The sequence below is a fragment of the Cajanus cajan genome, chromosome 3 (assembly GCF_000230855.2).
Source record: "Cajanus cajan strain Asha chromosome 3, NIPB_CcT2T_4, whole genome shotgun sequence".
In the NCBI taxonomy this organism is placed as follows: domain Eukaryota; kingdom Viridiplantae; phylum Streptophyta; class Magnoliopsida; order Fabales; family Fabaceae; genus Cajanus; species Cajanus cajan.
Genome location: NC_138519.1, coordinates 5,733,880 through 5,751,110, shown reverse-complemented (window position 1 = coordinate 5,751,110; position 17,231 = coordinate 5,733,880). Strand labels below are relative to the sequence as shown.

Below are 17,231 nucleotides of genomic sequence, written 5' to 3'. Positions count from 1 at the left end.
TATAACACTTAATAAATCAAACATGTTTAAAGAGTATCACATTTTTTTAACAAACATAATCAACGGGAATTACAAAGAAATAAATCTCAAAGTTTTCAAAGTAATTTTAAATAACAATAACACCCTAATCTAATCTTATCTACGCCCCGATGTCACAAGTCCTATCAGAGCATAGCCCATAAAGAAGCCTAAGCTTTACCACCAACATCCTCAGCCTCATGCTGATAATCACCTGTGTAACGGTCAGAGAAGAACAACACAAAGAAAAAGGGAGTGAGAAAACATCTCACTCGGCTCACAGTGTAGAAATATATACCAGATAGCCAAACACAAACAAAATATGTATAACATAGATTAATAACAATATCACATCTTACTCATTCAAGGCATATTCATTTGTCATATGACATCAAAAGACACATGTATGGACACGGACTACATTTTATCATGCATGTGGCGCCAGTCACTTATCACGTAGTATATTGCCGCTAGCAATACACAAAGAGTAGTCTAGGAGTACATGCCGGGACACAACCTCTGCGCACTCTCACTAGAAGGACATACTACCAGAGTCTCGTCGGGATAGCTAAGCCGCGCAAGATACATCCCATGCACACAATGGGCGAGACTGGGACTTCCAAACCGAGCCATCCCCAAGGACTGATCCCCACAACTTTTACACTAGGGGGCCTTCTCTGGCGGCGTATTCCATATCGTACCCTTATCACTTTATGCAAATGATGCATGTCAAACAAGACTCTATGCATTCTCATATCACTTTATCACTTTCCATGGTCATTTCTCTTTATCACATTTCATATCTCATTGTCACATTATCACATTATCTATCTCATGGTCAATCATATCTCATGGTCATTTCACATCATATTTCATCATCACATCATATCATTAGAAACATCACATTCACATTATCATATCATATTCATAACTTTCACAATCATAATCTCAACAGAATTTCTATTCATACACACATATTAACCAAGCAATTAGAACATACAAACAATATAACATACAACAAACACAGGATTGGGGGCCAATCCCACTACCCAGCATACAATCCCACACCCAGAGCGAGATTTCTCACTCCCCCCTTACCTGGATAACAGGCACTGAAACTAAAGAAGAGCTTCCTCCTCTAGGCTCCTTCTACTAGGGTAGAACCACCTCCTATGGATTCCTCTAGGTCTTCAAAGAGAAGAAGAGGAGAAGAAGAAAGTATAAGAGAAGAGAGAATGAGAATTGAGGGATGGTTTGCAATGGAGAAGTGAAGGCCTATTTATAGCCTCCATAACACATTAAAATAATGGAAAATAATGGAAAAATCTTAGACAAAACGAAATGGGATGAGTTGGTGTTGTTAGTGGGATGAGTTGGATGCCATATTCTTTTCCGCACCGATTTTTGACCACCGAATTTGACCTTCTAGACGGCCGAATTTGTGAATGGTTACTTCATGAAAGTTGTAGGGTTTTCTTGTATCTTTCTATAGCCACCAAGTTTGCATTATTTGAACAATCACAGCCCAATTTATTCCCTAAACACCGAGGCTTGCCAATCAGCCCAGCGAGAAACAATTGTATCAATCAAATTCCAATTTTTGACCTTCTATACGACCGAATTTGCAAATGGCTATTTCTTCCAAAGTTGTACGTTTTTCTCTTATCTTTCCATTGACACCAATTTTGCATCATTTGGACCACCACAGCCCAAGTTATACCCCAAAAACCGATACTTGTCAGTCAGCCCAGCGAGAAATGGTTCTTAAAAAATTCACAACTATCTAATTAGGTCCAACAACACACATATCTTTCTAAGCATAAATGGAGTGTAAATTATCTACAATTGAAGTAAAATATAACCACCAATTTATGACCAAACACCACATAATAATAATAATAATAGTAATAATAACCATTTTGAAAACTAGGGTGTTACAATTCTCCCCTCCTTTAAGAAATTTCGTCCTCGAAATTTACCTGAAAACAGGAATGGATAATCTTCTCTCCCCTTGCTTTCTAGTTTCCATATAGCGCCTTCTTCAAAGTTTCCTCCCCAAATAGCCTTGACTAAAAGAATTTCCTTACCTCTTAGTTTCTTTACCCTCTTATCCTCAATCCTCAAAGGTATAGTCTCATAGGTGAGGTTATCCTTTAACTGAATGTTGTCGGATTCCACAATATGAGATGAATGTATTTTCTAGGTTGAGAAACATGAAAGACATCATGAAGATTTGATAGGGATGGAGGTAACGCAATTTGGAAAGCTACATCACCAATTCTCTTAAGGATCTGGTAGGGACCAATGAATCATAGAGTAAGCTTGCGAGATTTAAGTGCTCTACCAATTCCAGTCCAAGGAGTTACTTTAAGGAATACATGATCTCCTTCTTCAAACTCAAGGTCTTTCCTTCTTTTATCATGGTAGCTCTTCTGCCTACTCTGTGATGCTCTCATTTTCTTTTGGATTATCCTAACCTTTTCAGTAGTTTGTTGAACTATTTCAGGTCCTAATATGACACTCTCTCCAGATTCTGCCCAACACAAAGGTGTTCTACAACTCCTACCATACAAAGCCTCATAGGGTGCCATCCCAAAATCTAGAGGTGAACCTAGGATCTCTATCCGAAACTATACTAGTAGGAACCCCATGCAACCTTACAATCTCACCTATGTACAACTTGGTTAACCTTTCCAAAGGGTATCTAATGTTAATGGGAATAAAATGGGCAGACTTATCAATCATCATATTAGCACATCAATCAACTCATCACATTATTAATCTACCAAACAAGCATAGTAGACTCATAACTCACGGTCGATTAGATCGACTTGCTCTGATACCACTAAATGTGACACCCTCTACCCCGCATATCATAACTCAATAAATTTAAATAATATAACACTTAATAAATCAAACATGTTTAAAGAGTATCACATTTTTTTAACAATATAATCAACGGGAATTACAAAGAAATAAATCTCAAAGTTTTCAAAGTAATTTTAAATAACAATAACACCCTAATCTAATCTTATCTACGCCCCGATGTCACAAGTCCTATCAGAGCATAGCCCATAAAGAAGCCTAAGCTTTACCACCAACATCCTCAGCCTCATGCTGATAATCACCTGTGTAACGGTCAGAGAAGAACAACACAAAGAAAAAGGGAGTGAGAAAACATCTCACTCGGCTCACAGTGTAGAAATATATACCAGATAGCCAAACACAAACAAAATATGTATAACATAGATTAATAACAATATCACATCTTACTCATTCAAGGCATATTCATTTGTCATATGACATCAAAAGACACATGTATGGACACGGACTACATTTTATCATGCATGTGGCGCCAGTCACTTATCACGTAGTATATTGCCGCTAGCAATACACAAAGAGTAGTCTAGGAGTACATGCCGGGACACAACCTCTGCGCACTCTCACTAGAAGGACATACTACCAGAGTCTCGTCGGGATAGCTAAGCCGCGCAAGATACATCCCATGCACACAATGGGCGAGACTGGGACTTCCAAACCGAGCCATCCCCAAGGACTGATCCCCACAGCTTTTACACTAGGGGGCCTTCTCTGGCGGCGTATTCCATATCGTACCCTTATCACTTTATGCAAATGATGCATGTCAAACAAGACTCTATGCATTCTCATATCACTTTATCACTTTCCATGGTCATTTCTCTTTATCACATTTCATATCTCATTGTCACATTATCACATTATCTATCTCATGGTCAATCATATCTCATGGTCATTTCACATCATATTTCATCATCACATCATATCATTAGAAACATCACATTCACATTATCATATCATATTCATAACTTTCACAATCATAATCTTAACAGAATTTCTATTCATACACACATATTAACCAAGCAATTAGAACATACAAACAATATAACATACAACAAACACAGGATTGGGGGCCAATCCCACTACCCAGCATACAATCCCACACCCAGAGCGAGATTTCTCACTCCCCCCCTTACCTGGATAACAGGAACTGAAACTAAAGAAGAGCTTCCTCCTCTAGGCTCCTTCTACTAGGGTAGAACCACCTCCTATGGATTCCTCTAGGTCTTCAAAGAGAAGAAGAGGAGAAGAAGAAAGTATAAGAGAAGAGAGAATGAGAATTGAGGGATGGTTTGCAATGGAGAAGTGAAGGCCTATTTATAGCCTCCATAACACATTAAAATAATGGAAAATAATGGAAAAATCTTAGACAAAACGAAATGGGATGAGTTGGTGTTGTTAGTGGGATGAGTTGGATGCCATATTCTTTTCCGCACCGATTTTTGACCACCGAATTTGACCTTCTAGACGGCCGAATTTGTGAATAGTTACTTCATGAAAGTTGTAGGGTTTTCTTGTATCTTTCCATATCCACCAAGTTTGCATTATTTGAACAATCACAGCCCAATTTATTCCCTAAACACCGAGGCTTGCCAATCAGCCCAGCGAGAAACAATTGTATCAATCAAATTCCAATTTTTGACCTTCTATACGACCGAATTTGCAAATGTCTATTTCTTCCAAAGTTGTACGTTTTTCTCTTATCTTTCCATTGACACCAATTTTGCATCATTTGGACCACCACAGCCCAAGTTATACCCCAAAAACCGATACTTGTCAGTCAGCCCAGCGAGAAATGGTTCTTAAAAAATTCACAACTATCTAATTAGGTCCAACAACACACATATCTTTCTAAGCATAAATGGAGTGTAAATTATCTACAATTGAAGTAAAATATAACCACCAATTTATGACCAAATACCACATAATAATAATAATAATAGTAATAATAACCATTTTGAAAACTAGGGTGTTACAATTCTCCCATCCTTTAAGAAATTTCGTCCTCGAAATTTACCTGAAAACAGGAATGGATAATCTTCTCTCCCCTTGCTTTCTAGTTTCCATATAGCGCCTTCTTCAAAGTTTCCTCCCCAAATAGCCTTGACTAAAAGAATTTCCTTACCTCTTAGTTTCTTTACCCTCTTATCCTCAATCCTCAAAGGTATAGTCTCATAGGTGAGGTTATCCTTTAACTGAATGTTGTCGGATTCCACAATATGAGATGAATGTATTTTCTAGGTTGAGAAACATGAAAGACATCATGAAGATTTGATAGGGATGGAGGTAACGCAATTTGGAAAGCTACATCACCAATTCTCTTAAGGATCTGGTAGGGACCAATGAATCGTAGAGTAAGCTTGCGAGATTTAAGTGCTCTACCAATTCCAGTCCAAGGAGTTACTTTAAGGAATACATGATCTCCTTCTTCAAACTCAAGGTCTTTCCTTCTTTTATCATGGTAGCTCTTCTGCCTACTCTGTGATGCTCTCATTTTCTTTTGGATTATCCTAACCTTTTCAGTAGTTTGTTGAACTATTTCAGGTCCTAATATGACACTCTCTCCAGATTCTGCCCAACACAAAGGTGTTCTACAACTCCTACCATACAAAGCCTCATAGGGTGCCATCCCAAAATCTAGAGGTGAACCTAGGATCTCTATCCGAAACTATACTAGTAGGAACCCCATGCAACCTTACAATCTCACCTATGTACAACTTGGTTAACCTTTCCAAAGGGTATCTAATGTTAATGGGAATAAAATGGGCAGACTTAGTTAATCTATCCACAATGACCCATATAACATCCAAGTTCTTCCATGTCCTAGGTAATCCTACTACAAAATCCATCGAGATGCTATCTCATTTCCACACAGGCACATCTAAAGGTTGCAGTAAACCTGAAGGTTTCTGATGTTCTCCCTTAGCCTTCTAACATACTAAGCAAGCATACACAAATTCTTCTATCTTAGGCCACTGGAATATTTTCCTAAGGTCTTGGTACATCTTAGTGGCTCTTAAATGGATGCTAAGAGTACTCTTGTGTCCTCCCTTTAAGATCATCTTTCTAATTTCAAGATTACTAAGCACCCAAATTTATTCTTGCACCTCAAAACAACATCAATTCAATTTTTTTTTTTTTTTAAATTTAATCATATTCCTACTAATCTTTTCCACTTGGTTCACTAGAAAAGATTCTAACCCCTGAGCTTCTCTAATCTCATCCATTAATTCACTAGTTATTTTCAATCATACTCAATTCAATGTTCCTAAAGGTAATCTCACACATCAATCATAAGTCCCTAAATTCTCCAATCAAATCCAATCCTTAAATATATTAGTGATCATCGTAATCAAGGCATCTGTCACAATATTGATATTACTTCTATGATCATCTGTAAAGATCAAGCACCTAAGCATGTTATACATATCAAATCACTAATTTTACTGCTCCATCTTCAACCAATTCAAACCCCTATCCATCACCTTATTCTATAGCCTCATATCAACTAATTGTATTTCTCCAATTTATCTCAATGATCCACTTGTTACTCGAGTCACACCTAGTTTTTCACCACTAGGAGTAATCTCACAAGTCAGACTTAAATTCCTAAAAAGATCCTTCTTTCTAATCATAAGGAAAAATATAAAGGTTTCCTACTCAAAACATTGGTTACCACAATGGCTTTGGCCAAATAACCAATAAGATCAAAATCTTATTCCTTAAAAATTTCTAACTATCTCTTTTGGTCAATAGATATTTAAAACTCTTATGATCGCTAAATACATCAAGCTTAGAATCATATAGGTAATGTCTTCAAATCAAGGTCATGGGTAAGGTAATTCCTTCTCATAAATTCTCAATTTTCTAGAATCATAAGCTACTTATCTGTTCCTTCTTGCATCCACACTCTATCCAATCCTATCTTAGAAACATAACTATGTTCCACAAAAGACTTACTAAAATCTAGTAGTATTAACACTAGTCAATCTTGCCTTAAGAGTTGGAACTACTCTCATACTTACTATCCCACATAAAGACAATACTCCTCTTAGTGAATGTAGTTAAGGGCAAAGCTATCTTAGAAATTCCTTCAATAAATCTCCAATAATAATAAGCTAACATCATAAAACTCTTATCTTCACTAATTGGCTTAGATATCTCCCCACTTAAATACAACTTCTACCTGAGACAAATCCATGTTTACCTTAACTGGAATTTACAAGAACTAGAAAACTTATCTCATACAATAAAAATAAATAAATAAATAAATCAATCAATCAATAAATAAGATAAAATAAAATAGTAATACTTAACATACAACCGTCTTGAATATATCTCCACCTTCAACTACAATATGATCATATCACACCCTAAGATCAATCTCACTAACCACACGACATTCACCTATTGATCCCTAAGGTCATCTATCCACATATCAACATACATGCTTACTAAATCATATTAGAATACCAACTTTAAACCTTCAAATATACCATCGATAAGCATGTACATGAACAAACTTTATCACATAGCATTATACAACCTTTAAACAACCTCTCAATCCTTATGCAAACACCCCAAAACAAAATCAATTCTTATCCTTGCATTGCCTAACGATTCAAAAATATCATGAAACCATACATATCCCTTCAACAATGTTTAAAGAAAATGATACCTAGAGAGTTATACTTATTCAAATGATCTCAAACCTATCTCAAAATAAAGATAAGAGAATAAGCTACAACTCCTACGAAGACATAGAATTCTAAAAAGATCATCTTCTTAGCTACAAATTTCAAAAACCGCAGCAGATATATTCAGCGCTTATAACTAGACCTTTGATCACCAAAGTAGCTATAACTAGAGTTCTATACCTCCGTTTTACCTGATTCCAGTTCCATTAGAAAGATAACGTCCAAAGCTACTACTTTTGTGAAGACCATAAAATCTGATTCTGTCAATATGATACTCATACAAGCACAACAAAATTTTAACGAAAATAATCCCCATATTATACAGCAATAGTGTACTAACATTTCACAAAATACCTCAACCATTCCAAACTCACTCCTTTCCACCTTAAACTCATATTCAAGCTTTCCATTACAATCCTAGACCAAAACAGCTCACATATTTAGTGCAAAGGACTTAGAGAATAATATTCACATATTACCTAAACCATAAAAGTTAACATGAAGCACCAATACTCAAGGAACGTTTCAACCTCTCATCAAAATATCAAAACTCCAATTCTCAGATACAACCTCCTTGGATTCAATCGCTACTACTATAGATTCCTAAATTTCATTAATCGTAAACTTTTGACAAATTAATGTCTCTCCTAATTCTAAGGTCTCAATAGGCTTTATCCGTACTATTGGTACATAAGCTCACCATACGAGTGATACTACTCAACCACTACTTCTTACGTAAGCAAGAAATATCAAACAAATAAGCAATTATGAAAAGAGCAATCAAAAATAGCATCATCAAATTATATCATGTCTATCAAACAAATCCTGAGAACACAATGCACACAACATAATCAATCATCATATTAGCACATCAATCAACTCATCACATTATTAATCTACCAAACAAGCATAGTAGACTCATAACTCACGGTCGATTAGATCGACTTGCTCTGATACCACTAAATGTGACACCCTCTACCCCGCATATCATAACTCAATAAATTTAAATAATATAACACTTAATAAATCAAACATGTTTAAAGAGTATCACATTTTTTTAACAAACATAATCAACGGGAATTACAAAGAAATAAATCTCAAAGTTTTCAAAGTAATTTTAAATAACAATAACACCCTAATCTAATCTTATCTACGCCCCGATGTCACAAGTCCTATCAGAGCATAGCCCATAAAGAAGCCTAAGCTTTACCACCAACATCCTCAGCCTCATGCTGATAATCACCTGTGTAACGGTCAGAGAAGAACAACACAAAGAAAAAGGGAGTGAGAAAACATCTCACTCGGCTCACAGTGTAGAAATATATACCAGATAGCCAAACACAAACAAAATATGTATAACATAGATTAATAACAATATCACATCTTACTCATTCAAGGCATATTCATTTGTCATATGACATCAAAAGACACATGTATGGACACGGACTACATTTTATCATGCATGTGGCGCCAGTCACTTATCACGTAGTATATTGCCGCTAGCAATACACAAAGAGTAGTCTAGGAGTACATGCCGGGACACAACCTCTGCGCACTCTCACTAGAAGGACATACTACCAGAGTCTCGTCGGGATAGCTAAGCCGCGCAAGATACATCCCATGCACACAATGGGCGAGACTGGGACTTCCAAACCGAGCCATCCCCAAGGACTGATCCCCACAGCTTTTACACTAGGGGGCCTTCTCTGGCGGCGTATTCTATATCGTACCCTTATCACTTTATGCAAATGATGCATGTCAAACAAGACTCTATGCATTCTCATATCACTTTATCACTTTCCATGGTCATTTCTCTTTATCACATTTCATATCTCATTGTCACATTATCACATTATCTATCTCATGGTCAATCATATCTCATGGTCATTTCACATCATATTTCATCATCACATCATATCATTAGAAACATCACATTCACATTATCATATCATATTCATAACTTTCACAATCATAATCTTAACAGAATTTCTATTCATACACACATATTAACCAAGCAATTAGAACATACAAACAATATAACATACAACAAACACAGGATTGGGGGCCAATCCCACTACCCAGCATACAATCCCACACCCAGAGCGAGATTTCTCACTCCCCCCCTTACCTGGATAACAGGAACTGAAACTAAAGAAGAGCTTCCTCCTCTAGGCTCCTTCTACTAGGGTAGAACCACCTCCTATGGATTCCTCTAGGTCTTCAAAGAGAAGAAGAGGAGAAGAAGAAAGTATAAGAGAAGAGAGAATGAGAATTGAGGGATGGTTTGCAATGGAGAAGTGAAGGCCTATTTATAGCCTCCATAACACATTAAAATAATGGAAAATAATGGAAAAATCTTAGACAAAACGAAATGGGATGAGTTGGTGTTGTTAGTGGGATGAGTTGGATGCCATATTCTTTTCCGCACCGATTTTTGACCACCGAATTTGACCTTCTAGACGGCCGAATTTGTGAATAGTTACTTCATGAAAGTTGTAGGGTTTTCTTGTATCTTTCCATATCCACCAAGTTTGCATTATTTGAACAATCACAGCCCAATTTATTCCCTAAACACCGAGGCTTGCCAATCAGCCCAGCGAGAAACAATTGTATCAATCAAATTCCAATTTTTGACCTTCTATACGACCGAATTTGCAAATGTCTATTTCTTCCAAAGTTGTACGTTTTTCTCTTATCTTTCCATTGACACCAATTTTGCATCATTTGGACCACCACAGCCCAAGTTATACCCCAAAAACCGATACTTGTCAGTCAGCCCAGCGAGAAATGGTTCTTAAAAAATTCACAACTATCTAATTAGGTCCAACAACACACATATCTTTCTAAGCATAAATGGAGTGTAAATTATCTACAATTGAAGTAAAATATAACCACCAATTTATGACCAAATACCACATAATAATAATAATAATAGTAATAATAACCATTTTGAAAACTAGGGTGTTACAATTCTCCCATCCTTTAAGAAATTTCGTCCTCGAAATTTACCTGAAAACAGGAATGGATAATCTTCTCTCCCCTTGCTTTCTAGTTTCCATATAGCGCCTTCTTCAAAGTTTCCTCCCCAAATAGCCTTGACTAAAAGAATTTCCTTACCTCTTAGTTTCTTTACCCTCTTATCCTCAATCCTCAAAGGTATAGTCTCATAGGTGAGGTTATCCTTTAACTGAATGTTGTCGGATTCCACAATATGAGATGAATGTATTTTCTAGGTTGAGAAACATGAAAGACATCATGAAGATTTGATAGGGATGGAGGTAACGCAATTTGGAAAGCTACATCACCAATTCTCTTAAGGATCTGGTAGGGACCAATGAATCGTAGAGTAAGCTTGCGAGATTTAAGTGCTCTACCAATTCCAGTCCAAGGAGTTACTTTAAGGAATACATGATCTCCTTCTTCAAACTCAAGGTCTTTCCTTCTTTTATCATGGTAGCTCTTCTGCCTACTCTGTGATGCTCTCATTTTCTTTTGGATTATCCTAACCTTTTCAGTAGTTTGTTGAACTATTTCAGGTCCTAATATGACACTCTCTCCAGATTCTGCCCAACACAAAGGTGTTCTACAACTCCTACCATACAAAGCCTCATAGGGTGCCATCCCAAAATCTAGAGGTGAACCTAGGATCTCTATCCGAAACTATACTAGTAGGAACCCCATGCAACCTTACAATCTCACCTATGTACAACTTGGTTAACCTTTCCAAAGGGTATCTAATGTTAATGGGAATAAAATGGGCAGACTTAGTTAATCTATCCACAATGACCCATATAACATCCAAGTTCTTCCATGTCCTAGGTAATCCTACTACAAAATCCATCGAGATGCTATCTCATTTCCACACAGGCACATCTAAAGGTTGCAGTAAACCTGAAGGTTTCTGATGTTCTCCCTTAGCCTTCTAACATACTAAGCAAGCATACACAAATTCTTCTATCTTAGGCCACTGGAATATTTTCCTAAGGTCTTGGTACATCTTAGTGGCTCTTAAATGGATGCTAAGAGTACTCTTGTGTCCTCCCTTTAAGATCATCTTTCTAATTTCAAGATTACTAAGCACCCAAATTTATTCTTGCACCTCAAAACAACATCAATTCAATTTTTTTTTTTTTTAAATTTAATCATATTCCTACTAATCTTTTCCACTTGGTTCACTAGAAAAGATTCTAACCCCTGAGCTTCTCTAATCTCATCCATTAATTCACTAGTTATTTTCAATCATACTCAATTCAATGTTCCTAAAGGTAATCTCACACATCAATCATAAGTCCCTAAATTCTCCAATCAAATCCAATCCTTAAATATATTAGTGATCATCGTAATCAAGGCATCTGTCACAATATTGATATTACTTCTATGATCATCTGTAAAGATCAAGCACCTAAGCATGTTATACATATCAAATCACTAATTTTACTGCTCCATCTTCAACCAATTCAAACCCCTATCCATCACCTTATTCTATAGCCTCATATCAACTAATTGTATTTCTCCAATTTATCTCAATGATCCACTTGTTACTCGAGTCACACCTAGTTTTTCACCACTAGGAGTAATCTCACAAGTCAGACTTAAATTCCTAAAAAGATCCTTCTTTCTAATCATAAGGAAAAATATAAAGGTTTCCTACTCAAAACATTGGTTACCACAATGGCTTTGGCCAAATAACCAATAAGATCAAAATCTTATTCCTTAAAAATTTCTAACTATCTCTTTTGGTCAATAGATATTTAAAACTCTTATGATCGCTAAATACATCAAGCTTAGAATCATATAGGTAATGTCTTCAAATCAAGGTCATGGGTAAGGTAATTCCTTCTCATAAATTCTCAATTTTCTAGAATCATAAGCTACTTATCTGTTCCTTCTTGCATCCACACTCTATCCAATCCTATCTTAGAAACATAACTATGTTCCACAAAAGACTTACTAAAATCTAGTAGTATTAACACTAGTCAATCTTGCCTTAAGAGTTGGAACTACTCTCATACTTACTATCCCACATAAAGACAATACTCCTCTTAGTGAATGTAGTTAAGGGCAAAGCTATCTTAGAAATTCCTTCAATAAATCTCCAATAATAATAAGCTAACATCATAAAACTCTTATCTTCACTAATTGGCTTAGATATCTCCCCACTTAAATACAACTTCTACCTGAGACAAATCCATGTTTACCTTAACTGGAATTTACAAGAACTAGAAAACTTATCTCATACAATAAAAATAAATAAATAAATAAATCAATCAATCAATAAATAAGATAAAATAAAATAGTAATACTTAACATACAACCGTCTTGAATATATCTCCACCTTCAACTACAATATGATCATATCACACCCTAAGATCAATCTCACTAACCACACGACATTCACCTATTGATCCCTAAGGTCATCTATCCACATATCAACATACATGCTTACTAAATCATATTAGAATACCAACTTTAAACCTTCAAATATACCATCGATAAGCATGTACATGAACAAACTTTATCACATAGCATTATACAACCTTTAAACAACCTCTCAATCCTTATGCAAACACCCCAAAACAAAATCAATTCTTATCCTTGCATTGCCTAACGATTCAAAAATATCATGAAACCATACATATCCCTTCAACAATGTTTAAAGAAAATGATACCTAGAGAGTTATACTTATTCAAATGATCTCAAACCTATCTCAAAATAAAGATAAGAGAATAAGCTACAACTCCTACGAAGACATAGAATTCTAAAAAGATCATCTTCTTAGCTACAAATTTCAAAAACCGCAGCAGATATATTCAGCGCTTATAACTAGACCTTTGATCACCAAAGTAGCTATAACTAGAGTTCTATACCTCCGTTTTACCTGATTCCAGTTCCATTAGAAAGATAACGTCCAAAGCTACTACTTTTGTGAAGACCATAAAATCTGATTCTGTCAATATGATACTCATACAAGCACAACAAAATTTTAACGAAAATAATCCCCATATTATACAGCAATAGTGTACTAACATTTCACAAAATACCTCAACCATTCCAAACTCACTCCTTTCCACCTTAAACTCATATTCAAGCTTTCCATTACAATCCTAGACCAAAACAGCTCACATATTTAGTGCAAAGGACTTAGAGAATAATATTCACATATTACCTAAACCATAAAAGTTAACATGAAGCACCAATACTCAAGGAACGTTTCAACCTCTCATCAAAATATCAAAACTCCAATTCTCAGATACAACCTCCTTGGATTCAATCGCTACTACTATAGATTCCTAAATTTCATTAATCGTAAACTTTTGACAAATTAATGTCTCTCCTAATTCTAAGGTCTCAATAGGCTTTATCCGTACTATTGGTACATAAGCTCACCATACGAGTGATACTACTCAACCACTACTTCTTACGTAAGCAAGAAGTATCAAACAAATAAGCAATTATGAAAAGAGCAATCAAAAATAGCATCATCAAATTATATCATGTCTATCAAACAAATCCTGAGAACACAATGCACACAACATAATCAATCATCATATTAGCACATCAATCAACTCATCACATTATTAATCTACCAAACAAGCATAGTAGACTCATAACTCACGGTCGATTAGATCGACTTGCTCTGATACCACTAAATGTGACACCCTCTACCCCGCATATCATAACTCAATAAATTTAAATAATATAACACTTAATAAATCAAACATGTTTAAAGAGTATCACATTTTTTTAACAAACATAATCAACGGGAATTACAAAGAAATAAATCTCAAAGTTTTCAAAGTAATTTTAAATAACAATAACACCCTAATCTAATCTTATCTACGCCCCGATGTCACAAGTCCTATCAGAGCATAGCCCATAAAGAAGCCTAAGCTTTACCACCAACATCCTCAGCCTCATGCTGATAATCACCTGTGTAACGGTCAGAGAAGAACAACACAAAGAAAAAGGGAGTGAGAAAACATCTCACTCGGCTCACAGTGTAGAAATATATACCAGATAGCCAAACACAAACAAAATATGTATAACATAGATTAATAACAATATCACATCTTACTCATTCAAGGCATATTCATTTGTCATATGACATCAAAAGACACATGTATGGACACGGACTACATTTTATCATGCATGTGGCGCCAGTCACTTATCACGTAGTATATTGCCGCTAGCAATACACAAAGAGTAGTCTAGGAGTACATGCCGGGACACAACCTCTGCGCACTCTCACTAGAAGGACATACTACCAGAGTCTCGTCGGGATAGCTAAGCCGCGCAAGATACATCCCATGCACACAATGGGCGAGACTGGGACTTCCAAACCGAGCCATCCCCAAGGACTGATCCCCACAACTTTTACACTAGGGGGCCTTCTCTGGCAGCGTATTCCATATCGTACCCTTATCACTTTATGCAAATGATGCATGTCAAACAAGACTCTATGCATTCTCATATCACTTTATCACTTTCCATGGTCATTTCTCTTTATCACATTTCATATCTCATTGTCACATTATCACATTATCTATCTCATGGTCAATCATATCTCATGGTCATTTCACATCATATTTCATCATCACATCATATCATTAGAAACATCACATTCACATTATCATATCATATTCATAACTTTCACAATCATAATCTCAACAGAATTTCTATTCATACACACATATTAACCAAGCAATTAGAACATACAAACAATATAACATACAACAAACACAGGATTGGGGGCCAATCCCACTACCCAGCATACAATCCCACACCCAGAGCGAGATTTCTCACTCCCCCCCTTACCTGGATAACAGGCACTGAAACTAAAGAAGAGCTTCCTCCTCTAGGCTCCTTCTACTAGGGTAGAACCACCTCCTATGGATTCCTCTAGGTCTTCAAAGAGAAGAAGAGGAGAAGAAGAAAGTATAAGAGAAGAGAGAATGAGAATTGAGGGATGGTTTGCAATGGAGAAGTGAAGGCCTATTTATAGCCTCCATAACACATTAAAATAATGGAAAATAATGGAAAAATCTTAGACAAAACGAAATGGGATGAGTTGGTGTTGTTAGTGGGATGAGTTGGTGTTGTTAGTGGGATGAGTTGGTGTTGTTAGTGGGATGAGTTGGTGTTGTTAGTGAGAAACAATTGTATCAATCAAATTCCAATTTTTGACCTTCTATACGACCGAATTTGCAAATGTCTATTTCTTCCAAAGTTGTACGTTTTTCTCTTATCTTTCCATTGACACCAATTTTGCATCATTTGGACCACCACAGCCCAAGTTATACCCCAAAAACCGATACTTGTCAGTCAGCCCAGCGAGAAATGGTTCTTAAAAAATTCACAACTATCTAATTAGGTCCAACAACACACATATCTTTCTAAGCATAAATGGAGTGTAAATTATCTACAATTGAAGTAAAATATAACCACCAATTTATGACCAAATACCACATAATAATAATAATAATAGTAATAATAACCATTTTGAAAACTAGGGTGTTACAACTTGCGTGGTCGTGGTTTTTGGCTCATTTGCGGCTACATGTTACAAATAAACAAGGAATATGCTTAATTTCTGATCGACATCGTAGCATTAAATCGGCCATTGACAACGAGGCACTTGGTTGGAGACCGCCAAATGCATATCACAAGTACTGCATTAGGCACATTGCAAGTAATTTTAATACTCGATTCAAGGATGGCAAGCTAAAACAACAACTTGTGAAGTTAGGTAAGGAAAATTATTTTAAAATTATTCGTAATTTCATTATTCTAATTGTGCATCATTCATAATTTGTATGCAGGGTATACACCATGTAAACACATTTTTGATCGTAATCTGGAAAAGTTTTGTCAATCTAGCCCTGATGTTCAAAGGTGGATAGGAGAAGTATCAAAAGAAAAATGGAGCATGGCATACGATGCAGATGGTCGGAGATACGGTCACATGACAACAAATTTTTCTGAATGTGTTAATAAAGTTTTAAAGGACTGTAGAAATCTGCCTATCACTGCATTAGTGCGATCGACTTATACGAGGTGCGCTGAGTATTTCAGTACTCGTGGTAGTCGTGCTTTATCTGAAGTTTCATCAGGGAAGTTTTCGTTTCTAAATTGGTTGAGGCTTTGCAAAAAAATCAAGAAGAGGCTTGTTCCCACCAAGTTTGTAGATATGACATTCAAGCTTCAAAATTTGAGGTTGAAGAGGCATTTGATCCAGTAAGACAAACAAGGGGAAAGAAATGGGTAGTTAATCTAAACGAACGATACTGTCAATGCGGAAAGTTTACAGCATTTCACTATCCTTGTTCTCATGTTATAGTTGCATGTGGTGTCGTTAGCATTGATTACTACCAGTTTATAGATCCAGTTTATACAACTGATTATGTTTTAAGAGCCTATTCTGGTCTTTGGGAACCAATCAGAAATGAAGACTTAATCCCTCCAAGTGATGAGGACTGGATACTTGTCCCAGATCCAACATCTGTGCGTGGGAAAGGCCGACCAAAATCAACCAGAATTACAAACGAAATGCACTGGGTTGAAAGCTCAACGCGACGACAAAAATGTGGTATATGTAAACAAGAAGGTCACAACAGGCGCAATTGTCCGAGAATATGTAA

The 17,231-nt window shown here is 36.2% G+C and overlaps 3 long non-coding RNA genes across 3 annotated transcripts; all 3 read right to left on the bottom strand.

Moving 5' to 3' along the window:
- Positions 1–8: 8 nt before the first annotated feature.
- On the bottom strand, positions 9–7,082 carry LOC145955486 (uncharacterized). Its single transcript, XR_014432101.1, has 3 exons — positions 4,032–7,082; positions 1,117–3,146; positions 9–232 (listed from the first exon to the last, which is right to left on the bottom strand). It is a non-coding gene; the product is annotated as an uncharacterized LOC145955486 (long non-coding RNA).
- Positions 7,083–8,590: 1,508 nt separating this feature from the next.
- Positions 8,591–12,770, bottom strand: LOC145955488 (uncharacterized). Its single transcript, XR_014432103.1, has 2 exons — positions 9,721–12,770; positions 8,591–8,835 (listed from the first exon to the last, which is right to left on the bottom strand). It is a non-coding gene; the product is annotated as an uncharacterized LOC145955488 (long non-coding RNA).
- Positions 12,771–14,278: 1,508 nt separating this feature from the next.
- Positions 14,279–15,679, bottom strand: LOC145955487 (uncharacterized). The gene is made up of 2 exons (XR_014432102.1): positions 15,409–15,679; positions 14,279–14,523 (listed from the first exon to the last, which is right to left on the bottom strand). It is a non-coding gene; the product is annotated as an uncharacterized LOC145955487 (long non-coding RNA).
- Between the last annotated feature and the right edge of the window lie 1,552 nt (positions 15,680–17,231).